A 26,253-nucleotide genomic window follows, 5' to 3' on the forward strand; every position below is an offset into this window, starting at 1 on the left:
GAAAGCCATTTAAGCTGGTCATACATGTTAAGATCTTTCTCATTCAACACCGCAGGCTGGAAAAGAGAAATAAGTTGATTCCCCCACCAAAGCTAAACTATTGTATTTTAACATCTTCCTAACATCCTCCACCACCACATTCATTACTTTCCACTTTTGATCACCACAGAGGAGGTTGCCCTAGGTCAGTGATGGAGAACCTTGGCACCCCAGATGTTTTGGAACTCTATTTCCCATGATGCTCATGCAGTCTTCAATGTAGTTGAGCATCATGGGAAATGTAGTTCCAAAACATCTGGGGTGCCAAGGTTCGCCATCACTACCCTAGGTTAATATCTCTGTAGAATGAAGCTGGAATGCAGAGTACCAAAGCCAACATTGGTGGGAAGTCCTTACTCTCCAGCTATTGGTTTCTTGCATTACTGTCTGCTATATCTTTTTGCTATACAGTACTGAATTTGGTGCTATTTTAGAGTGATAAATTCTTTGGAGAAGTACAACATTTCAGTATTCACTGTGTCACTGTTGGATTGTCTGTGTTGCTGTTTGCATCTACAGTGCTGCACAGCTTCCAAGACCTTGCTCTCTACCAGCGTTACAGTTTTTACTTTCACGGTGGCTTTTCTTTGCCCTTCAGCTACAGGGATATTTACCTGGAGCTGCCTGTGACATACTGTATTTGGGAGCCCCTTGTTTTTATGATTTATGCTCTGCCTATCACATCAACCTTGTTTGCTGCAGCTATTGGTTCTTATTTTGCATCTGTAATTGCAAAAAATCTTACTGTCATAGGCGTGCGAACAGGGTGTGCCAGGTGTGCACACCCTAATCACTGCACAGGTTTCCCTCTGCTGTTTGGCTGCAGATAAAGGGACTGGGGAATCTCTGTCCTTAGTCCCTTTGTCTGAAATATGAGACATCAGGGGTTACATAGTCAGGTTTATAAAAAGTCCATTTAGTTCAACCAATGAAAGAGAAAAAATAAATTCTCTAATTTCCTATCTTGGGACTCTCTCTATGTCCTCCAAAAATATGATTTTGGCATCCACTTCTTGACATTGCTTTGCACGCTCTTTAAATTGCTTGTCGACCAGTAGTGTTGCTCACGAATATTCGCATTGCGAATATTCGACTCGAATATAGCATATTCGAGAAATTGCGATATATTTCGAATTTCGCGGTGAATATTCGCAATTCCGAATATTCGATTTTTTACAATTTTTTTTTTAGAACAGATCACATCCTAGATATCTCCATCGACGTCTAAAAGCATTGCTGGTATGATTAGAGACCCTGGGCCGAGTAGCTGAAGCGTTCATTGAATTTTGCCGAAAAATCGCAATGCGATTATTCGGCAATCGCAATATCGCGCGATTATTTTCTTCGCCCCTATCTTCCGCATCAGAGCGATTTTTACAGTTTCATTTTTAAAACAGATCACATCCTAGTGATCTCCATAGACGTCTAAAAGCATTGCTGGTATGATTAGAGACCTTGGGCCGAGTAGCTGAAGCGATCATTTTATATTGCCGAATATTCGCAATGCGAATATTCGGCAATAGGAATATTGCGCGATTATTTTCTCCGCCCTTTTGCATCAGAGCCAATCAGAGTTCTCCTTCCACACTTGTCAGAGGTTAGCAACCAATAGGAACCTGCCTGCACGGACATTATATAAGGTCACTCCCAGCACCATTTCATTGCAGATTCAGAAGCTGGCTAGAGAGTGTGGAGGCTGTTTCTGTGTTCCTGTGTCTTTGTTCCTGATTGATTGATATCATCATCAGCATAGTGCTGCATTGCTATTTAGTGATTCCAGTGCATATATTCCAGTATATCAACTGCTTTTTTCAAAGCAATAGACCCAAGAGCTTTTTTCAAAGCTACGTTTTGTGCTGTTTTGTTCATCTTGTGTTACTGTTTGATCTTGCATCTTCGCTGTTCAGTGATATTTGCTAGTGATTTCAGTGCACATTTTGCTGAGCTTTCTAAAAGAGCTTTTTTCAAAGCTAAGTTTTGTTCATCTTGTGTTACTGTTTGATCTTGCAGCTTCGCTGTTCAGTGATATTTGCTAGTGATTTCAGTGCACATTTTGCTTAGTTTTTCCTAAAGAGCTTTTCTAAAAGCTAAGTTTTGTGTTGTTCAGTTTAGTTAAATTTTGTGTAGTAAGTGCACACACTGTTAGTGTACATTTATTTCATCTAGCTTAGCTTAGTGTGTGTTTAGTGTCTGTGTTTTGTGTGAAAAAAAAAAAAAAAAAATACGTTAGTTAGTGTTTGTTTAGTGCTTTTTTTTTTTTTTAATTTTGTAGTCCTTGTCTTTGGTGTACTACTTTTATTATAGTTTAGTAGCTGTCTGTGTACGTCTTTGTCTGCGTGCCTGTCTTGTAAAAAAAACACATAAAAACACATTTTCCTCACATTTCCCCCCCCCAATAAAGTTTACCCCCCCCACACACATCAGCAATCATGAGCGGCATCCGTGGCCGTGGCAGCAGGGGTAGGGGAGTTACTCCCAGTGCTGGGTCGCTGCCAGCACGGGGTACCTCTCGTGCCCCTACTAGTGGTAGAGGATCGGGTGCAAGGGGAGTCCGCCTGATCCGGGAGTTCTTCCCATCGGGCAGCCGCCCGATATTGCCATCTCAGGCTGAAGTAGTGGTGGACTACATGGGGCACAGCAGTGCCACTGAGTCGTCGGTCCCGACTCACAGTAGTACCACCATTACACCGGTGCCTGTAGTACCCCCCCCCAGCCCCCAAGAGTCCAGCATCTTACTGTTCGACAGCGACAGTGAGAGGGATATCTTGGGGGAGGCCATGCATCAGGCAGACCTCCAGCTCTGTCCTGATGGTCAGGACCTTTTTGAAGGGATGGATGAGGAGGATGGGATACCTGCTGGCAGTATCCCAGAGACATCCCTTCAAACTGGTGCTGCTGTTTTGGTGCAGGAAACAGCAGCACCTAGTCAGACCCAGGCGTGGGTGAGGGGACAGCGGAGCCAGGCTAGAGGCTCCATGTCAGTTGGTTCCCTCAGACCAACACATCTCAGCCCTTGGTCTGACATCTCTGGGGGCGAAGAGGGTGACCCATCATGGTTGCCATCTGACGCGTCGGCTCACTGCGTCAGTGACGACGGGGAAGGTAGGCACCCTGGTGAAACGGTGTGCCAGGTCACCACCAGGGAGACCATCGTCAGGGTCTCCACTGGTGATGGCAGCAGGAGGTGTCAGGAGGAGCAGCAGCAGCAGCAGCAGCAGCAGGCAGCTCCACCTGTGCGCACCGAGTCCCAGCAGGTGCAAGTAAGCGTCACCCCATCTGACAGGAGGGCGGTGCTGAAGTCACCTGTCTGGAACTACTTTACCCTGGTGGCAGACAACCCTACCGTGGCCATCTGCCGGATCTGTAAAGTGAGGGTGAAGAGAGGGAAGTGTTTGGCTCGGGTGGGTACCACAGCCCTGAACCAGCACCTGAGGATAAACCACTGGGGGGTGTTTGACGAGATGAAGCGTGGTGGTGGTAGCAGCGCCACCACCACAAGTGAGCAGGGTACAGCAGCCCCTGCCACATCTTCATCTCTTTCCAGCAGGTCATGCCCCCCCGCTCCCTCTAGTAGAGGTACTGGTACCGGCAGCCAGACCTCTACTTCCACAGCACCCTCCGCGTCTGTGTCCCGCACTGCCGTCCGGCGCCAGGCGTCGATTTCAGACGCCTTTGACCGCACCACTCCCTTCCCCCCTGGAGACCGACGTGTGCGTTCCCTCAATGGGCTCCTGGCAAGGGTTATTGCCCAACATCTGCTGCCCTTCAACATAGTTGACAGCAACCCCTTCAGGCAGATGTTGGAGCAGGCCCAACCCCAATGGCGTGTCCCCAGCCGCCATTTCTTTGCCAGGACTGGTGTCCCTGCCCTACACCAGCACATTGTGCAGAATGTAACCCTGTCGCTGGATCACGCTGTCAGCGACAGGGTTCATCTGACAATGGATGGCTGGACCAGCAGGCATGGGCAGGGGCGCTACATCAGCTTCACGGCCCATTGGGTTTCCCTCCGAGGCGTCGGTGAGGGATCGGCTGCAACCGATCTTGTGGTGCCGCCCCGGGGGGTCCAGGGGAGAACTGCTGGTCTCCCTCAAGCCACTGTCTCCGCAGCTGCTGAGCCTCCCAGCAAGCGCCCCCGTAGCTACTCAAGTGTGGGGCACGTGCGCTGTCAGGCCGTGCTCCAGCTTGTTAGTTTAGGGGACCGGAGACACACTGGAGAAGAAGTGCTGAAAGCACTTCAGGCTCAGGTCCAGAAGTGGCTGACACCCCGAAGGCTCCAGGCAGGTATGGTTGTCTGCGATAACGGCAGCAACCTACTCGCCGCCCTCAGTGCTGGCAGTCTGACCCACGTGCCCTGTCTGGCACATGTCCTCAACCTGGTGGTGCAGAAGTTCCTGCGCACTTATCCCGGGTTGAGTGACATTGTGGCAAAGGCGCGTAGGATTGCCAGCCACTTCAGGCGCTCCCCAACCGCTACCGCGTCCCTGTCCGAGTTGCAGCGGAACTACAGTCTGCCCCTTCACAGGCTGATTGTGGACAGTGTGACGCGGTGGAACTCCACCCTCCACATGCTGAAGAGGTTGTGGGAGCAGCGAAGGGCGGTGAGGGAGTACCTGATGGACCTACGCACTGAGAGGGCTTCACCACAACTCCCTTTCATCGCCTGTGCAGAGTGGGGGCAGATACACCAGGTCTGCCAAGTGTTGTCCTCCTTCGAGCAGGCGACCAAGATGGTCAGCAGTGAGCATGTCGGCCTCAATAACGTGCTGCCAATAGTGTTCATGCTGGAGAGGACACTAGATCGCCTGCTCGAAGCTGGGGAGAGTGCCTTGGTGGAGCAGGAGGAGTCAGCAATGCTCCACCGAGACCAGGGCCAGGACGAGGAGGAGGAGGAGGATGATGATGATGAGGAGGAGGTGGTTGCTGGTGTCATCCCGGAGTCAGGGCCTGGTCAGGAGGGAGAGCCGGTGTTGGGGGCACCGATAGTCCGGGGGTTGGGCATCTCTGAGCGTGACCAGCAGCGCCTCAGGGATGAAGAGTCGGACCTCATTGACCGGGTTAAGACCATCAAGGCGAGGGATGATTTCTGGATGGCCACCCTTTTGGATCCCAGGTGCAAGGGGAAACTGGAGCAGTTCATCCCAGCCAGCCGGAGGCAGCACCGGATGGAGGAACTGCAGGCAGGCATTGTCAGCCGGTTGGAGCAGGCAACTCCCCGGCCTCCAGTTGTCCCCCCTCATCTCACCCAGCAGGTGGCTGCACCCAGCAGCAGCCGAGCAGGGGACCTAATGGATGAGATGAGGATGTTCTTCCAAACCGAGCGACCCAGTACCAGCACCAGCAGCAGCAGCAGTCACCACCAGCGGCTGGCCCACATGGTGGCAGACTACATGGCGTCCGTCGGTGCTTCTGACAGTATGAGCACCGACGACCCCATGGAGTACTGGGTTGCCAGATTGGACACCTGCCGCGAGCTCGCTCAGTATGCGCTGGAGTTATTGTCTTGCCCCCCCTCCAGCGTACTATCTGAGCGGACATTCAGCGCGGCAGGTGGGGTGGTCACGGACAAGAGGACCCGTCTGTCCACAGACTCCGTGGACAGACTCACATTCATAAAGCTGAATGAGTCCTGGATCGGCGGTGACTTTCTGGCACCCGTCGTCGGTTCAGGGCGCTGAAGGGTCCCTTGTCATGCATTCCCTGATGGAGCCCCGGACCTGATGTATTTACAGTGCTGAATATAACTATTTTAACACCTGAGAAAATCAATGTTAATATTTGGTACAGTAGGTTTTCTTTGCAATTACAGCGGTCAAACCTTTCTTGTAGTTTTACACCAGCTTTGCACACACTGGAGGAGGGATTTTGGCCCACTCCTCCACACAGATCTTCTCTACATCAGTCAGGTTTCTGGGCTCTCGCTGAGAAACACGGAGTTTGAGCTCCCTCCAAAGATTCTCTATTGGGTTTAGGTCTGGAGACTGGCTAGGCCACGCCAGAACCTTGATATGCTCCTTACAGAGCCACCCCTTGGTTATCCTGGCTGTGTGCTTTGGGTCATTGTCATGTTGGAAGACCCAGCCTCGACCCATCTTCAAAGCTCTAACTCAGGGAAGGAGGTTGTTGCCCAAAATCTCGCAATACATGGCCCCGGTCATCCTCTCCTTAATACAGTGCAGTCACCCTGTCCCATGTGCAGAAAAACACCCCCAAAGCATGATGCTACCACCCCCATGCTTCACAGTAGGGATGGCGTTCTTGGCATGGTACTCATCATTATTCTTCCTCCGAACACGGTTAGTGAAATTATGACCAAAAAGTTATATTATGGTCTCATCTGACCACCTGACTTTCTCCCATGACTCCTCTGGATCAGACAAGACACCTATGTCAGCAGTTATTTCCCACTCTATATACTCCTATTACCACTGCTGTTCATCATGGCACCTCCTGCCCAAGTGATATGACTCTGTATCAACTACTACTGCTAATACTACTACTGCTGCTGCTGCTGCTGCTCAGTCAAGACACCTATGTCAGCAGTTATTTCCCACTCTATATACTCCTATTACCACTGCTGTTCATCATGGCACCTCCTGCCCAAGTGATATGACTCTGTATCTACTACTACTACTACTGCTGCTGCTGCTCAGTCAAGACACCTATGTAAAAAGTTATTTCCCACTCTATATACTCCTATTACCACTGCTGTTCACTGATACCACTGATAGTTAATTTATCCCTTAACTACCCCCATTTGTGAGGGTCAGGGTTTTTCTTTAAAGTCCCATGCAAATCAATGGGAAATGTATGTTCCCACATAACTTCTGTACGCCTAGAGATATTTCAATAATACCTGCTATACATATTACTTATATGCCAAATAAAAATATATAACAGTTAAATTAACCCTTACCAACACCCTTATATAAAAGATGGGTATATTTATATTACTATGATTTTCCTCCCCAAAAGGTTAAGATAGGAAGACCGGGCAACGCCGGGTATTCAGCTAGTAATAGTATAAAATGTTTTCGGTTATTATTAAGCTAGATGTGTTGATGTTGATGTTGATGTTGATGTTGATGTGTTAGATGTGAAGTTAGATGTGTTTAAAAAACTAACAATTTCAATAAGAAATGAAACCTTTGCAAAATATAACATTTTTTATTAAAACAAAAAATAAAATAAAAATGAAGACATGAACTTCTGAAGCTCTGCCACCTCATCTATGGTTTTCGCCATTTGTTGCACCAGCTGCTGATTTTGGCGCGTAAAAAAAAGAATCTGCTGCTCATTTGCCAGTATTCTCTGCGTCAGATTTTTCAGGGCAGCTTGTTTCCCCTTGAGCTTTTTTATAACTGTTAGGATATAAGAAAAAAACATTTGGATTTCAAAGACCGTTACGAAAGATTATTTTCAGCCCTAAAAATAATAAAGTCGGACTTAAGAGACTCTATGATTGAGGATATGGCAGAGGCAATTCTCTTCCTTAGAACTCTACATTGCATTTATTTGCATTTGCTAAGCCTAGAACTACATTTCAAGATTAATATAAACCATTTCTAGGTTTTTCAGATTTTGTTTTTGGTTCATTATAGATAAGCTTTGTTTTTGTTCTAAAACAACCAAATAATGTGGTCTGTATTTTTGAACTGGTAAAGATCCTGTTCCTGATGTTTATGCCTGCTTCTACTATCCAGTCACTTGATTGTTTTCATTGTGTTTGTCTTTTGCTTAAACTGTGCAATACAGTAGACTGTTGGCTTCCCAGCCAGTAGTCCTGTGGTAGGTTGCGTTTCTTTCCCTCAAGGAATCTATAAAATACATTCGCATATTAATACAGAGGAGTCGGAGTCGGGGAGTCGGGGAGTCGGAGTCTGAAGTACATAAAACTGAGGAGTCGGAGTCGGAAAATTTATCTACCGACTCCACAGCCCTGCTTTAAATGCTGTCCATTTTTAGAGCTACATTTTATTGTTGAAATTTTATTAATCTCTGTGCACATATTTACCCTCCTGATTGATGGTAAAATTAACCGTCTCATCCTGCTCCTCTTCCTCGTCACCCACTACTCCACCAGAAGTTTCGGGGGGGGGGTGCAGCTCCTCCTCTTGCTCCTCCACAGGAGCTGGGGGTGGTGATGTGGATGGCCCTGGCTGCTCCTCATCCCTCTCCTCCTCTTCCACATCCTCCTCCTGCTCCTCCTCTGCGGCCTGTCGCCTTGTGCGCTTGGGGCGCACAGTTGGTAGCGGAGCTCCTATAATAACACAATGTTCATATATTATAAAAATGTTTTCTAATGACGTATGCAAATTCTGTGTACTCTGCTGTATTGTATATGAATACAAATTAATTTATATAGACAGTTAACCAATGGGACAATGTTATATTAAAGGGTCTTGTGGGCACTACAGGAGACTGAGCGTGATCTGGGCTGCCACCATGGTAAAATTAGCTGTTTTTGTCTCCTTTGTTTTGTTCAGACGATCTCATGTTAAAAAAAGGGCTTGATGGAGTACACAGGATTACTATAACAACCCCACGCCTAACACAGGAATTTAGTGGGAATCTATATATATAAAACTCAACGTGTGTGTGCATGTATGTATGTATGTATGTTCCACCATCACGTCCAAACGGCTAAAGATATTTACATGAAACTTGGCACACAGGTTACTTATATGTCAGCCACAAACATAGGATAGGTGGTTTAACCCTTACCCACCCCCATTTGCCTTGGTCAGGGTTTTTCTTTAAAGTCCCATTCAACTCTATGGGAAATACATGTTACTTCATAACAGCTGTAGATATTTCGATAACACTTGGTCACATGTTACCTATACGTCCACTTAAAGTATAGGATCGTTAATTTATCCCTTAACTACCCACATTGGTGAGGGTCGGGGTTTTTGTTTAAAGTCCCATGCAAAGCAATGGGAAAAGTATGTTCCCACATAACTTCTGTGTTCCTGTCTGCTGTCCCATGTCTTTTTCCAACAGTACTATGAATACCTTGGCTGGTGGTGATATATGTTACAACAACATGGCGTCTTGGTTAACAACATCTGACCTTACATTAATTACATATGACCTTACATAACTGTCACCAAAGGAGCTGCGGTGGCTCAACGCGATTGCCACTGCGCTGACAAGCCATTCACCTCTGCAGCTAGGGGTTCGGATCCCGCTCTCGGCTACATGTGAATTGAGTTTGGTGGTCTCAGCCCGGCCCCCGGTGGGTGTGCTATGCGAGGTAAGCCTGCGCTTAGTACGCCCACCTCCCTCCCACAAAAACCACCACACTTACACACGCACTCGCAATTGGGTTAACATGCACGCACTCTGACCACGCGGTCTCTAAAAAGAGAGGCGAAGGACTAACGGGGCTGGTTGAGCGGGCAAATCCTCTCACTCCCTTATAGGGAGTCCCTCTGCCCCGTTGGGCTTCGAAGCGGAGCAGGTAGGACGGTCTGTGTGGGAGGACCCCCTCACACCCGCCATTGCCACCCGGGGCATGGAGAAAGGTGGCAGATTACCTCTGGGGGAGGCCTGCCTACTCCCAACTCCTGCAGTCCGGCTCCTCTCTCGAGTACACGCACAAAATACACTTTATGAAAAAAAACCATAACTGTGACCAATAACTTACCTGGATGATATTTATTCCGGATACGCCTGACCCGGTTCATCTGGCGCCTCTTCAGGTCGGACCACTTTTTGAGGATCGCCATGCGACTGGGTGCTTCGCCGTTTTGGGCGCGTAGTTCCTCAATTAGGGAGCTTACAACTGCCTGTTTTTCTTGCTGCCTCCGCAGCTCATCGTACCCTGTTTCCAGGAACTTCTGCAAGATGAAGAACAAAGTATATTGTAATACTTTTGTTGACAGCCTTATGGATATATGACGTAAATGTATGGTATTCAACAATTGGAAGCATTCTCGCCTTATTAATCAATGACAGGGGTAACATGACAGATTTTATATCCTGCCATTTCGGTCGCCACCTTTTTTGCATAAATATAGCAGCCATTATGATTTGCATAATTATGTATATATGATTAACAACACAGGATACACGTATAGGGGAGATATGCGTTGCTATTCATCTGACCGCTATAATTTTTTTTGGACACTGATAATGGGCCTGTACAATAGATTCTTTTTTTTCATCCCTATCTTTATATAGGAACAAGAATATGTTTGTTTCTTTTGACTTTTTGATTAATTAATTTAGAATAAATAATGGAGTTGATGTTATTTAACAACTACAACTACCAGCATGCTCTGATACACCATGTAGCTCATCCGTCACCAGCTGTACAACAATTATACTTTAACTCCCAGCATGCCTGGACAGTTAATGGCTGTCCGGTAATAACGGGGAGGCATGGGGTTCACTGTAGTTTCCCGCTGAGGGTTTGAGCTGCAGCGCCGAATTTGCTTCAGCTAGAAGCACACTGTAAGCCACAGCCCATGTGAATGTACCCTGTAAATTCACATTGGGGGAGAGGGGGGGGGGTAATTGCAGCCAGTTGCATGCAGGGAGTTGTAGTTTTGCAACAGCTGGAGGCAGAATTATTTCACATTGGTCACTTTCCTCACTCTCCCATCTTCCTTTTCCCAACTTTCTTTTATTATTTTTCCCCGTGTTCTGTTTTGTTTGTCACACATTTTGTTTTGGTGCTTGCACTTTATGTGTGGCGAGTAGGGTGCTGGTCCTCGGGCCGGTCTCTGAAAGTCTTGGGAGTTGGTAGACTCGGCCTTCTGGTTAGGTTCACCGGCTCTCATGGGGTCTCCCTTAGGGGGAGCCTCACCGAGGAGGGTTCTGTTTCGGCAGTCCCTCCGAGGATGTTGGGTCCTTGTGGCTTCGGCTGCTTGGACCGAGATGGGTCCATATGGCTTCGGCTGTATGGACCACAGTAACTCGTTTCCCTGTCAGGAGCCTAACGCCCCGGGGGGTCAGAGACGGGACCTTTTCGGAGGACCACTGACGTATGCACCCGTCGCAGTTTTTTGTGATGCCACTCTTTAGGTGTGTGCACATTTTTCCCTGCACCGGGTGGAGTTTTTGGGTTGTGTTTTGCACGCCACAGGCTTTTCAACAGAAAAAAAACAGCTGGAGGCAGAATGGTTGCAAAACACTACGGGTTTGTTACCTAACTCAGGGTTTCAAGACCAGTCCACCTCCAGCTGTTGCAAAACTACTACTCCCATCAGCCACGGTCTGTCAGTGCATGCTAAGAATTTTACTTTTGCTGCATCTAGGGTGCCACAGTTTAGAGACCCGTGCATAAAGGCCTGAAAAATGTGGGCCTGCAGAACTTACAATACTAGAAGTGCCAGCATTCCCAGGCATGCTGGAAGTTGTAGTTCTGCAACATCTAAAGGGCAATATGTATTCGAACGTCCTTGGGCCTTGAGGACCCTGAAGTCAGGACGTTCGCATACGTCCTATGTCCAAAAAAATGTTAAATTCATTATGCTAAATAACAAGGAAAAGTGCCTAAATACACATTTACCAACCAGGGTGTCTGCAGCTGTCCAGGCATGCTGGGACTTGTAGTTTTGTAAAAGCAGGAGACACATTGTTTGTGAAATACTAATATCTGATCATATATACTAACTTTTAAACTAGACTAAAATGCAGTTGAAGATAATGAAATAACAGTGGTCAAAATACTTACACAAATCAGCATCTTTTCCTCAGATACAGTGAAATTACTTCCAACCATCTTGCTCTGCGATTGCGTTGCGATCATAAAGTTGGAAACTGGCAAGGGTCCAGGAAATGGTCGCGTGTTGTTCGCGTGTTGTTCGCGCGATTGCGCTGCTTGGACCGAGATGGGTCCATATGGCTTCGGCTGTATGGACCACAGTAACTCTTTTCCCTGTCAGGAGCCTAACGCCCCGGGGGGTCAGAGACGGGACCTTTTTGGAGGACCACTGACGTATGCAACCGTCGCAGTTTTTTGTGATGTCACTCTTTAGGTGTGTGCACATTTTTCCCTGCACCGGGTGGAGTTTTTGGGTTGTGTTTTGCACGCCACAGGCTTTTCAACAGAAAAAAAACAGCTGGAGGCAGAATGGTTGCAAAACACTACGGGTTTGTTACCTAACTCAGGGTTTCAAGACCAGTCCACCTCCAGCTGTTGCAAAACTACTACTCCCATCAGCCACGGTCTGTCAGTGCATGCTAAGAATTTTACTTTTGCTGCATCTAGGGTGCCACAGTTTAGAGACCCGTGCATAAAGGCCTGAAAAATGTGGGCCTGCAGAACTTACAATACTAGAAGTGCCAGCATTCCCAGGCATCCTGGAAGTTGTAGTTCTGCAACATCTAAAGGGCAATATGTATTCGAACGTCCTTGGGCCTTGAGGACCCTGAAGTCAGGACCTTCGCATACGTCCTATGTCCAAAAAAATGTTAAATTCATTATGCTAAATAACAAGGAAAAGTGCCTAAATACACATTTACCAACCAGGGTGTCTGCAGCTGTCCAGGCATGCTGGGACTTGTAGTTTTGTAAAAGCAGGAGACACATTGTTTGTGAAATACTAATATCTGATCATATATACTAACTTTTAAACTAGACTAAAATGCAGTTGAAGATAATGAAATAACAGTGGTCAAAATACTTACACAAATCAGCATCTTTTCCTCAGATACAGTGAAATTACTTCCAACCATCTTGCTCTGCGATTGCGTTGCGATCATAAAGTTGGAAACTGGCAGGGGTCCAGGAAATGGTCGCGTGTTGTTCGCGCGATTGCGCATGCGCGATCGAAAAATCGCAATCGCAATATTTTTTGGCTAAAATATCATAAATATTCGATTTCAGAGTGCTCCTACAGCAGTTTTCGAAATATCTGCAATCAATTTCGCATTCGCATTTTGTGAAATTGCGTTAAAATATCTCGAATATTCGATTTCAGAGTGAGCCAATCAGAGCGCTCCTACAGCATTTCTCGAAATTGCGCAATAAATATCGCATTCGCATGTTGCGATATTTCGATAAAATATAACGAATATTCTGAGCCAATCGGAGTGCTCCTACAGCATTTCTCGAAATTGCGCAATAAATATCGCATTCGCATGTTGCGATATTTCGATAAAATATCACGAATATTCTGAGCCAATCAGAGCGCTCCTCCAGCATTTGTCGAAATTGCGCAATAAATATCGCATTCGCATTTTGCGAAATTTCGATAAAATATCACGAATATTCTGAGCCAATCAGAGTGCTCCTAGCGCTGTTGTCGAAATTTCGCCATCAATATCGCATTCGCATTTTGCGAAATTTCGACAAAATATCAAGAATATTGTGAGCCAATTAGAGTGCTCCTACCGCAGTTATTAAAAATTCGCAATTATTTTCGCATTCGCAATAGCGAAAAATCGCAATCATTTAATTTCGATAAAATATCACGAATATTCGAATTTAGCGAATATATCTCGAATATTCGAATATATATTCGAGATATATCGCGAAATCGAATATGGCATATTCTGCTCAACACTATCGACCAGCTGCCTTCTTTATACTGCAGCAGGTCAGCTTGTTTCCCATGGACCGTCGTAGCTGTACTTCAGTCCCTTTAAGCGAGATAGCGGGCGAGTGCACGCCGCCGGAGGCCACGAGCAATCACGGGCACAAGAAGCAGAACAGGGACATGTGTAAACACACACACACCTTTTCTGAGAGGAGATGCCGATTGTGAGTTCCTACAAGCTGGGAACCACGATCTGTCACCTCCTATAGTGAGTCCCATCCCCCCAGAGTTAGAACACATATTAGTAAACACAGTTAACCCCTTGATCGCCCCTAGTGTTAACCCCTTCCCTGCCAGTGACATTTACACAATCAGTGCATTTTTATAGCACTAATCACTGTACAAATGCCAATGGTCCCAAAAATGTGTCAAAAGTGTCCGATATGTCCGCCATAATGTCGCAGTCCAGATAAAAATTGCAGATCGCTGTCATTACTAGTAATAAATAAATAGAAAATGCCATAAATCAATCCCCCATTTTGTAGACGCTATAATTTTTACGCAAACCAAGCAATATATGCTTTTTGCAGTTTTAAAACTAAAACCTGAGGAAAAAATTTGCTTTCTTAACCACTTAAGGACCGCCTCCTGCACATTTACGTCGGCAGAATGGCACAGCTGGGCACATGCACGTACAGGTGCGTCCTGTGCTAGTGCCCAGCCGTGGGTTGCGCCCGCGGCGCGCGCGCGCTACCCGGTCCAAAGCTCCGGGACCGCGGGACCCACGGACCCGATCGCCGCTGGAGTCCCGCGATCGGTCCCCGAAACTGAAGAACGGGGAGAACTGTGTGTAAACACAGCTTCCCCGTTCTTCACTGTGGCGGCGTCATCGATCGTGTGATCCCATTTATAGGGTGTGACAGGAAGTCAGGTAAATCTGTGGGTGTTGTCACAGACGGGACATACATATCTGCCTTGTTTAGACAATACACCAATTGTTATTAGGCATCGGCTGCAAAAGTAGCCAGAAAAGGTCGAAGGGCGTTGGAAAACTTCAGCTGTTCAGAATGAGGCAATTAAGGCCTCTATAAGTAATCCAGAGGATTACCACTGAATTGCTGCATCCTGGGGCTTTGTGAGTAAGGAGAGCAGTGTACTGAAAGTCTTCTGAGGAGGTGAGGAGAGGATTGATTTTTCTGTGTGATAAAAATCAAAAGACTATTGTTTTTCTGCTGTATGACCAGCAGTGTCTGCCCAGCACTAGGCTGTGCCAGACTCCATAGATAGGTTCCTGTGTGGTGAAGATAGACACCCCAAGTGGCCAGGGTTTATTTTATGTTTGATTTTGTTTATGCTGTTTGGATGCTTGCAATTGTTTCCAGCAAGATGGAAGAATAAACCAAAATCGTTGTTTTTAACCGTCTTCGACTGCCTGTCTGTAAAAATTCAGTGTGTAGTGAACCCATCCAAGGGGTCACACACCCTGCTACCGAGCTAACCCCTTACACATGGTGGAGAATGCGGGCAGTTAAAGTAAACCCAAAATGGAGGAGATACTGAAACTGCTGTTGATTTGCATTTGCTATAGCCAGCTGACGAATGCAGGTTTGCAGCGGAGCATTGCAGCTCAACAACAGGCTTACGCAGCTCAACAACAGGTTCACCAAGAGAGCATTGCAGCTGAACAACAGGTTCACCAAGAGAGCATTGCAGCTCAACAACAGGCTCAGTGACAATATTTTCTCTGTGCACCTCGAGGTCATTGATAGCGGCGTAGCGCATCTGATATGCGCTACGCCGACGTAACATAGAGAGGCTTGTACTGTATTCACAAAGCACTTGCTCCCTTTCTTGCGCCGGCGTAACGTAAAATGGCTGGCGTAAGCCCGCCTAATTCAAAGTAGCATGGCAGTGGGCGTGTAGTATTATAATGAAGCGTGACCCCATGTAAATGCATGGCCGAACGAACGGCACATGCGTGCGCATGCTCAGAATCACGTCGCAAATACTCCCTAACAGGCCCGGACTGGGACAAAAAATAGGCCCGGGCATTTTAGACTGAGCAGCCCGGGGGGGGGGGGGGGGGGGGTCACGCGGCGGGGGTTAATGATGGGATGCCCACAGAGAGAGAGAGACTGCTCCACATTTGTGGCACAAAGAGAGAAATCACTCCACATTGCTGGAACAGAGAGAAATCGTTCGACATTTCCCATTGTTGTACTGAAGTCAGTTGATAGATCAGAGTCTGTATAACCAGTCTGCACATTGATAGATTGAAATTTCTGCTGAAATGGCAGAATTTCAATCTATTTATGATGGCCTAAGTCCACCAGTCTCTGAGTTTAATAATATCCTCAAATCTTCTGAAAGGGGTTCTCAACTTAGGTTTAGAAATTCACTTTGAACTCCACCTTATTTCCAGAACTCTCATTATGTATTAGATGTGCAAAGAATAAGGTGAGAGAACATCTAATACCTATAAAGTGTAATGAAAATACGGTGGAGTACAAAGTGAAATATCTGGAGGGACTGGCTGAGGTTAAAACAGGCAGGGAGGAAATTAGGCATCACCTCCTTACTGTCTGTCAAATGCCTCTAAAAAGTGACATGAGAATTGATAACTTTTCAGTGGAGTATGTGTGAGTGGAAGCCTTTTGGCTCACACTGGTGCTCAACATTTTTTTGGAGGCAAGCAATCAAACTGAACAAAAACACCAAATGCAGCCACTGTGCCCCATCATATGCAGCCACTGTGCCCCATCAAATGCAGCCACTGTGCCCCATCAAATGCAGCCACTGTGCCCCATCTAATGCAGCCACTGTGCCCCATCAAATGCAGCCACTTTGTCCCATCAAATGCAGCCACTTTGTCCCATCAAATGCAGCCACTGTGCCCCATTATATGCAGCCACTGTGCCCATCAAATGCAGCCACTGTGCCCCATCAAATGCAGTCACTGTGCCCCATTATATGCAGCCACTGTGCCCCATTATATGCAGCCACTGTGCCCCATCAAATGCAGCCACTGTGCCCATCAAATGCAGCCACTTTGTCCCATCAAATGCAGCCACTGTACCCCATCAAATGCAGCCACTTTGTCCTGTCAAATGCAGCCACTGTGCCCCATCAAATGCAGCCACTTTGTCCCATCAAATGCAGCCACTGTGCTCCATCAAATGCAACCACTGTGCCCCATCAAATGCAGCCACTGTGCCCCATCAAATGCAGCCACTGTGCCCCATCAAATGCAGCCACTGTGCCCCATCAAATGCAGCCACTGTGTCCCATCAAATGCAGCCACTGTGTCCCATCAAATGCAGCCACTTTGTCCCATCAAATGCAGCCACTGTGCCCCATCAAATGCAGCCACTGTGCCCCATCAAATGCAGTCACTTTGTCCCATCAAATGCAGCCACTGTGCCCCATCAAATGCAGCCACTTTGTCCCATCAAATGCAGCCACTGTGACACACCCTCCACCCACTCGCTGTCTGACCGACACTTACCCCATATTAGTGGCCGGTCAGGCATGAATCTATCCATTTTACATATGGGGGTGGCATAATGGAGGGGGCAGTGCCCGTGTGCCCTTAATGGACAGGCCGCCACTGTGGCGGTTTTCCATAGCCCCAGTCCCTCAGACTTCTAATTAGAAATTGTGCATTTTTGCTGCATTTTTTGGAATTGCACCACAGATGTGGCATGCAGGACTTTTTGTGCACTTTCAGGACATGCAGCAAAAATGTACAACCTAATAGAAGTCTATGGGACTGGAGGGTAACATGCCAGAACACCAGCACTGCAGCTAAACTGCAGCTTGCCAGTGTGAACCCACATCATAACATCTAGGAGGGCAAGAAACTGTCACAGGCTGCTGTAATATAACACTTAATATGCAGAGAGGGGGAGAGAGAGCAGGAAGGGAGGGAGGAGAAGCTTACTTGTTGTCACTTACTTGGATGGGACATAATGGACAGTCCCAGGAGGGGCTCACTTGTTTTTTTTTTCTAAGGCCCCGTACACACGACCAAACATGTATGCTGAAACTGGTCCGCGGACCAGTTTCAGCATACATGTTTGGTCGTGTGTAGGCGCGAGCGGGCCGAATTCCAGCAAACATTTGCCCGCCGGGCCTTTTCCCAGCAGACAAATATTCCTGAACGTGTTTTAAAACCGTCCGCTGGAATCCTGCCCGCTCGGACATGTACGGTCGTCAGTACAGACCTACCGTACATGTCTGAGCGCCCGCCGTCCCTCGCATGCGTCGAATGACTTCGACACATGCGTGGAAGCCTTTAAATGGCAGGCCCGCCCACGTCGGCGCGTCATCGCCGCGGCGACGACGCGGACACGCACCGCGTATTGTTTACGTGCGGACTTCTGTACGATGGTTAGTACAGCCATCGTACAGAAGCCCTCTGGCAGACATGTACGGTGAAAACGGTCCGACGGACCGGTTTCATCGTACATGTTTGCTCGTTAGTACCCGGCTGTGGATGCCGAGCTGACTGCTTTGTTTTAACTTTCCCGCCCACAAATCTTCTTCACAGACAACACAGGACTGGCAGGAGTGTGGGGAAAGAAAGATCAGCTCCACCCAGTCTCTGATAGAGCTTTGTGTGGAGGAGGGAGGGGCTGGGCATATCTAAGGCCTCATGCACACGAGACGCTGGTAAACTCGAGTTCAGAGGCATTTGGGCATTTTTTTCAACTGCCCCTGAACACATTTAATGTTATCCTATGTGTCCATGCACACATTCGTTTTTTTTTTTGCGTTTTAAAGCAGTTGGGTTTAGGCTCGTTTTTCAGAAGCAAAATTTTGGGTTCAGACGCAAAAGTGTTCGCGTTTCAGACACAAATCGCGGCAAATCGCTGCCAAACGCGGCAAAACGCGGTACCAGCGTTTTGCCGCGATTTCGTTTATAGGCGTTTTTAAAGGTGACCTATTTTTTTACATTAGAAATCTCAAAAATGATGGCAAATTATGAAAAACCATAAAAAAAACATTAAAAAATGTAATTGCTTGCATTGCATTGTGGACAATCCACAACTTGTGGCAGGTGATGTGGCCAGGTGACGTGGCCAGTGGACAATCCACAACTTGTGGCAGGTGGCATGGCCAGGTGACGTGGCAAGTGGACAATCCACAACTTGTGGTAGGTGACGTGTCCAGGAGATGTGGCAGGTGACGTGGCCAGGTCACGTGGCCAGTGGACAATCCACAACTTGTGGCAGGTAACATGGCCAGGTGACGTGGCAAGTGTACAATCCACAACTTGTGGTAGGTGACATGGCCAGGTGATGTGGCAGGTGACATGGGCAGGTCACGTGGCCAGTGGACAATCCACAACTTGTGGCAGGTAACATGGCCAGGTGACGTGGCAAGTGTACAATCCACAACTTGTGGCAGGTGACATGGCCAGGTCACGTGGCCAGGTCATGTGGCAAGTGGACAATCCACAACTTGTGGCAGGTGACATGGCCAGGTGATGTGGCAGGTGATGTGGCCAGGTGACATGGCCTGGTGACGTGGCAAGTGGAAAATCCACAACTTGTGGCAGGTGATGTGGCCAGGTGACGGCCTGGTGATGTGGCAAGTGGACAATCCACAACTTGTGGCAGGTGACGTGGCAAGTGACGTGCCAGGTGATGTGGCAAGTGAACAATCCACAACTTGTGCCAGGTGACGTGCCAGGTGATGTGAACAGGTGATGTGGCAGGTGACGTGGCCAGGTGACGTGGCAATTGGACAATCCGCATCTTGTGGCAGGTAACGTGGCAAGTGGACAATCCACAACTTGTGACAGGTGACATGGCCAGGTGATTTGGCAAGTGGATAATCCACAACTTGTGGCAGGTGACGTGGCCAAGTGACGTGGCAAGTGGACAATCCACAACTTGTGGCAGGTGTCGTGGTCAGGTGGTGTGGCAAGTGAACAATTCACAACTTGTGGCAGGTGACGTGGCCAGTTGACGTGGCAGGTGATGTGGCCAGTGGACAATCCACAACTTGTGGCCGGTGATGTGGCCAGGTGACGTGGCAGGTGACGTGGCCAGGTGATTTGGCAAGTGGATAATCCACTTGTGGCAGGTGACGTGACAAGTGGACAATCCACAACTTGTGGCAGGTGTCCTGGTCAGGTGACGTGGCAAGTGGACAATCCACAACTTGTGGCAGGTGACATGGCCAGTTGACGTGGCAGGTGACGTGGCCAGTGGACAATCCACAACTTGTGGCAGGTGACGTGGCCAGGTGATGTGGCAGGTGACGTGGCCAGGTGACATAGCAAGTGGACAATCCACAACTTGTGGCAGGTGACGTGGCCAGGTGACGTGGCCAGTGGACAATCCACAACTTGTGGCAGGTGGCGTGGCCCACGACGTGGCCAGTGGACAATCCACTACTTGTGGCAGGTGACGTGGCCCACGATGTGGCCAGTGGACAATCCACTACTTGTGGCAGGTGACGTGGCCAGGTGATGTGGCAGGTGACGTGGCCAGGTGACGTGGCCAGGTGACATGGCAAGTGGACAATCCACAACTTGTGGCAGGTGACGTGGCCAGGTGACGTGGCCAGTGGACAATCCACAACTTGTGGCAGGTGGCGTGGCCAGGTGACATGGCAGATGACATGGCACGTGGACAATACACAACTTGAAGCAGGTGATGTGGCAAGTGGACAATCCACAACTTGTGGTAGGTGACGTGGCCAGGTGATGTGGCAGGTCAAGTGGCCAGGTCACGTGGCCAGTGGACAATCCACAACTTGTGGCAATTGACGTGGCCAGTTGACGTGGCAGGTGACATGGCCAGTGAACAATCCACAACTTGTGGCAGGTGACGTAGCCAGGTGACGTGGCAGGTGATGTGGCCAGGTGACGTGGCCAGGTGACATGGCAAGTGGACAATCCACAACTTGTGGCAGGTAACGTGGCCAGGTGACATGGCAGGTGACGTGGCCAGGTGACGTGGCCAGTGGACAATCCACAACTTGTGGCAGGTGACGTGGCCAGGTGATTTGGCAAGTGCATAATCCACTTGTGGCAGGTGACATGGCAAGTGGGCAATCCACAACTTGTGGCAGGTGTCGTGGTCAGGTGACGTGGCAAGTGGACAATCCACAACTTGTGGCAGGTGACGTGGCCAGTTGACGTGGCAGGTGACCTGGCCCGTGGACAATCCACAACTTGTGGCAGGTGATGTGGCCAGGTGACGTGGCAGGTGATGTGGCCAGGTGACGTGGCAGGTGACGTGGCCAGGTGACATGGCAAGTGGACAATCCACAACTTGTGGCAGGTGACGTGGCCAGGTGACATGGCAGGTGACGTGGCCAGGTGACGTGGCCAGTGGACAATCCACAACTTGTGGCAGGTGGCGCACTCGGCCAGCTCAGTGGCCTTTTTGCAGGACATTAGAGCAGCCCAGGGGGCAAATGCATTCTTGCAACCCAGCCCAGTCCGCCCCAAGGGCCTTGGTACACCTCTGGGTAGAAGTGACATGCGGGCCGCCGAGGGCCGTTCGCGGGCCGCCGAGGGCCGTCTGAGGGCCGTTCCCGGGCTGCGATCGGCCCTCGGGCCGCCAAGGGCCATCCGCGGGCCGCTACCGGCCTGCGGGCCACCGGGCATATGCCCGGTATGCCCTATGGCCAGTCCGGGCCTGCTCCCTAAGATACGTCGGCTCAATGCTTTCGACGTGAACGTAACCTACGCCCAGCCCCATTCACGTAGCCTTTTCGCAAAGCTGATGGATCCATAGGGAAGAGATTCAGTTTCCGGAGAAGTGCCTTGCCATCCTGCAAGTTAGTGAAGGAGTGGGCCTTCTCCTTGTAATGAAAGGAAACTGCCATCTGTACTTGATATTCTGTTTCAGTAGCTGCATAAGCAGTGGCTTGAAGAAGCAACGTTTCTGGACCGTGAATGGTAAAAAGTCCGCAAACAATTAAATGGAGTGGCCACGCAAATAAAGATCGCGTAGAGCAGACATCTGCTTTTCCTTGTCCATTGTTTTTCAAATGTGTCTGGCTTTGATTTCCCTTTCGAACCCATCAGGGATAGTCCCCTTAGAGCAGTGGTTCTCAACCTTCTAGTGCCGTGACCCCTTGATAAAATCTAACAAGTTGTGGGGACCCCTAACAGTAAAATTATTTTTGTAGAGGAGGTTGTCGGCACCCAAGGCAAGACAAGTAATTTACGCCCCTGACCCACGGACATTTATCGCTCCCCGAGTCCCTTCCACTGCTTATGGTACATTTTAGGATGTACCACTCTTTCTCTTTCACTCCCTTTTTTCCTTTTCATCTCTCTCCTAATTTCTTGCCCCCCCCCCATCCCTCGCTCTCTAGCCGTCTTTCTTGTTCTTTCTCTGAGGCCTTGTACACACTACCGAGAAACTCGTCGTAAAAGAAACATCATTTTCCTCGACGAGTTCCCTGTCAGGCTTGTCCAGAATCTTGTCAAGCTTTCTTTGCGTACACACTGTCAAGCCAAAATCTCGTCGTTCTCAAACGCGGTGACGTACAGCGGCACTATAAAGGGGAAGTTCAATTCCACTGGCACAACCCTTGGGGCTGCTTTTGCTAATCTCATGTTACTGCGTGTTAAGTTAACGTTTGGTAAGAGACGATTTGCGCTTTTCAGTCTCTTACAGCTTGACGAATGTGCCATCTCCATTACGAACGCTACTTTTACCGAAGGTGCCCTCCCGTCTCATACTTTATTCTGAGCATGCGCGGGTTTCCAAGCATACACACAAAAGTGTTTCTCGTTGTAAACCAGCCCGACCAGAAACACAACGAGGAAATTGAGACTCCAGACGAGAAAAAAGACAACTTGTTCTCTTTTTTTCCCGTCGAGATCCACAAAAGAGTAAGGGAAGGAATAAAAAATAAGGAATACATGAAAAAAGAGGGGGACGAACAAAGAAAAAGGGAGAGAAAGAATAAGGCCTCGTACACACGACCATTTTCCTCGGCAAAAAAGCTCTGCCACCAAGTTTCTTGATGGATTTTGTCGAGGAAAGCGGTCGTTTGTACGAGGCCTTATTCTTTCTCTCCCTTTTTCTTTGTTTGTCCCCCTCTTTTTTCATGTACAGGCATACCCCGCTTTAAGTACACTCACTTTACATACACTCGCGAGTAAGGACATACCCGTGAGTGTATGTAAAGTGCCTTACAAGTACTGTACAGACATTTTGCAGCCGCAGTAGAAGGAGCTGAAGCTCCAAGAGCATGGCCCGCCCTGTTCCGGGGTGCCCCTGACACCCCCACTACAGCCCCTGGGACCTCAACTACAGCTTCTGACACCCCCACTACAGCCCCTGAGACCCTAACTACAGTCCCTGACCCCCCACTACACCCTAGAAGTTAAAAAAGGTATTGTTTCACTTTAAGTACATTTTCGTTTTACATACATGCTCTGGTCCCATTGTGTACTTAAAAGTGGGGTATGCCTGTATTCCTTATTTTTTATTCCTTCTCTTACTCTTTGGTGGGGAATGGGATGAGTGGCAGTGCAGCAGGGGGTTCTCAACAGCCAATATTGGTGCTCTTGATCAAGGTCATCTCCCGATCTGAGAACTGTATTTGGGGCTTTTAATGGCAACTATAATCACAGGTAGTGTTACTCACTGTGTCTCTGACTTTGTGGTGTCTCGTAGCAGTGACACCTATGCCCAAATGAGGAGATAGGGTCTCCTCCAGCCCCTCCCACTTCACATTCCTCACCAGTCAACTGACCTCTAGTCTCTGCACCCCAGCCATGCCATGAACTGAATGGGCGGCTGCGATGAATCTGAGTGGGCGGCCGCATGCTCCATGAACAGCCCAGCTGGATGGCCACAGACTCCAGGGACAGCCCTGCTGGGCAGCTGCGAAAAGTCTGGGAGAGCGGTGCAGGCTTCAGGAACAGCCCAGGATTCGGGGACCCCTGGCAAATCTTCCTTTGACCCCCGAGGGGGTCCCGACCCCCAGGTTGAGAACCACTGCCTTAGAGGATCTCTCCTGCAAAGTAGCCTTTTTGGCTTCTATTACATTTGTCAGACGAGTGTCAGAGTTGGCAGCCCCCACATGTAAGAAGTCTCTCCTCATACTTCACAATGACTAGGTTCTCCAATTTCTAGAGTGGTATTAGTCTTCCACTTGAGCAAAAGGTATATTCCTACCTTTTGTATACAGTAGTCCAAAACATCCAAAGGAGTCTACCTTAACCATTTCACTTCTGTAAGATTTACCTCCTTTCATGACCAGACCATTTTTTGCGATAAGGCACTGCGTTAATTTAACAATTGCGCGGCCACGCAATGCTGTACCCAAACAGTTTCTATTTTTTTCCCCACAAATAGAGCTTTCATTTGATGATATTTGATCACCACTGTGTGTTTTTCTTTTCTGCGCTATAAACAACAACAACAAAAAAAAACATTTTGAAAGATCGCTGCGCAATTACAGTGCAACATAAAATATTGCAACGACTGCCATTTTATTCTCTTGGGTCTCTGCTAAAAAAAAACTATATATATATATATATATATATATATATATATATATATATATATATATTGTTTGAGGGTTCAATGTATTTTTCTAGCAAAAAATACAGATTTTTTGTTGTAAACCACAAATGTCAGAAAAAGACCTGGTCTCGAAGTGGTTAAAAGGGGTCTGCAGGTCCTTACCGGTGGAACAGAAAATTGTATGTGCCAGCTATTACCTGCAGAAGATGACACCTGCAGATGTGAAATCTTACCTCACAACGTTTGAAAGAGCTGTTCGGGATTGATTACAAAAAACACAATGGGCGGGACTGCTAGTGCCTTTTCTGACAGAAGAACCCCAAAAGGTCTATTATGACCTGGAACCAGGTCCTGCCCAGGACTGAGACTCTGAAGGCTGAGCTACTTGCATGCCTGGACATCCCTATTGTGGTCTGGGCTCAACAGGTGCCTTGGTGGTCATACAGTACTGACGAGCAGTGTTAATTTAAAATGTTTTCAGTAAAATTTTCATCAGCAGCATTTAACGAACAAAAACGGAATGAAAATGTGAGGCAGAGACATTTACCATTGTGAACTTACTTCTAGTTGCCACAGAGCTCCACCTGCTTCTGCTCCCAGACAGCAAGCGACATTGCAGCCAGCATTACAGGTCCTGAGTCCTCAGGTGACCGCCCAGAGCAGCACTGTATTACATGCCTCCCGACAAGCATCCCACTCCCGAATCCCAACTCACAATGACAACCACCGTCCAGAGCAGAGAGCACCCACTGTGAGTGTGACTGTGTACATTAAAATTACAGGCCCGAGGCCTCCCCTCAGGCCACAGTCTGTCCAGAGCAGTGTGTGCATTACAGGCTTCCTGACAAACGGCATCCAGGGCACTGCAATACAAGTCATCCCTCAAACCTGCCTGAGACCACTGTCCAGAGTACTGTGCAGCATTACAGGCCTTCTCAGACCACTGTCCAGAGCAGTGTGTAGCATTACAGCCACTGGCATCCACAGCACTGTGTAGCATTACAGGCCCGCCTCCTCACTGTCCATGTCCAGACCTCACCGATGCGAGTCAGACTCAGTGTGAGTCGCTCCTCCTCTTTTTTTCATCCCCACTGCTGCACAAACTATACAGGAAATGTTGGCACCTGTGACTCGTAGAAAGAGAAGAGAAGATCTATGGATGTGTTTTACATTTGATGTTAAGGACAAGACCCTTTGCAAACCAAGACCCTTTGCAAACCACCTGGTTAAAATACAACAAGCTTGAAGCGTCATTTGTGGACAACTCCTCCTGAAATTCATACAAAGGTAAGCATAGCATTTAAAGTGGTTCTAAACCCCCGCCCCCCCCCCCCAAAAAAAAAGACAAAGGCATAATGAGTAGTATGCATAGCATACTAGCTTATTATGAAATACTCATCTTAGATCGAAGCCCCAGCAGCGGTCCCATTTCACAGCTCCAGCCAGCAACATCGCTCCCGGAGTTTCTCCTGGGTATCACAGGCTTTGGGGCTGTAATTGGCCAGAGCCGCAATGTATGGTCAGAGCCGCAACGGTTTACAATCACTTTTTGTTGGGAACAGTCCTATCTATGTACATTGCAAAAAAGGAAGGAAAAAGTCCTACCAAGAAGGTCACAAGTGCCAGAACACCACAGTTGATTAGGGTATGTTTTTTTGTAGAACAAAGCACCATAATAAATAGACGAATTCGACGAAATTAAAAAGACAACGTTGTCTTGGGAAGGTCGTAGCTGCACTCACATCCATTCATGCACACAGTCACACTTCTACACTCTTAAATACTAAATAGACTGGGTACACTCTCTCCTCAAGCCACTAACAGGCCAGGTTTTATGTATTACCTTGGACAGACTAGAATACTGCAATCACTGAGCAGCAAATGATATCACCTGTGACGTATTTCAGTTATCTTGCAAACCTGGCATGTAAGTGGGCCCTGAGGACAGGGTTGATGGCCACTGCACTAGATCAATGCATAGTACAGGCGGTCCCCTACTTACAAACATCCGACTTACAAACGACTCCTAATTACAAACGGAAGGAGACAACAGGAAGTGAGAGGAAATCTACCCCTAGGAAGGCAAATTCTCTCCTGTAAGAGTTAATATGAGAAAAAGGTGTCTCCGCTGATGCTTTATCACCAATCCTTGTTTCCCTAATAACCCAAAATTTTCTAAATCCAATTGTCATTGGGACAGAAAGTGAGGTAAAATC

General features: G+C 48.0%; 1 protein-coding gene across 2 annotated transcripts in view; it reads left to right on the forward strand.

Annotated features, from left to right (window-relative positions):
* Positions 1 to 26,253, forward strand: part of ARID4B (AT-rich interaction domain 4B) — an 897,525-nt gene that overhangs the window by 108,837 nt on the left and 762,435 nt on the right. The window lies entirely within an intron of this gene.

The sequence above is a fragment of the Rana temporaria genome, chromosome 4, assembly GCF_905171775.1.
Source record: "Rana temporaria chromosome 4, aRanTem1.1, whole genome shotgun sequence".
Lineage (NCBI taxonomy): Eukaryota > Metazoa > Chordata > Amphibia > Anura > Ranidae > Rana > Rana temporaria.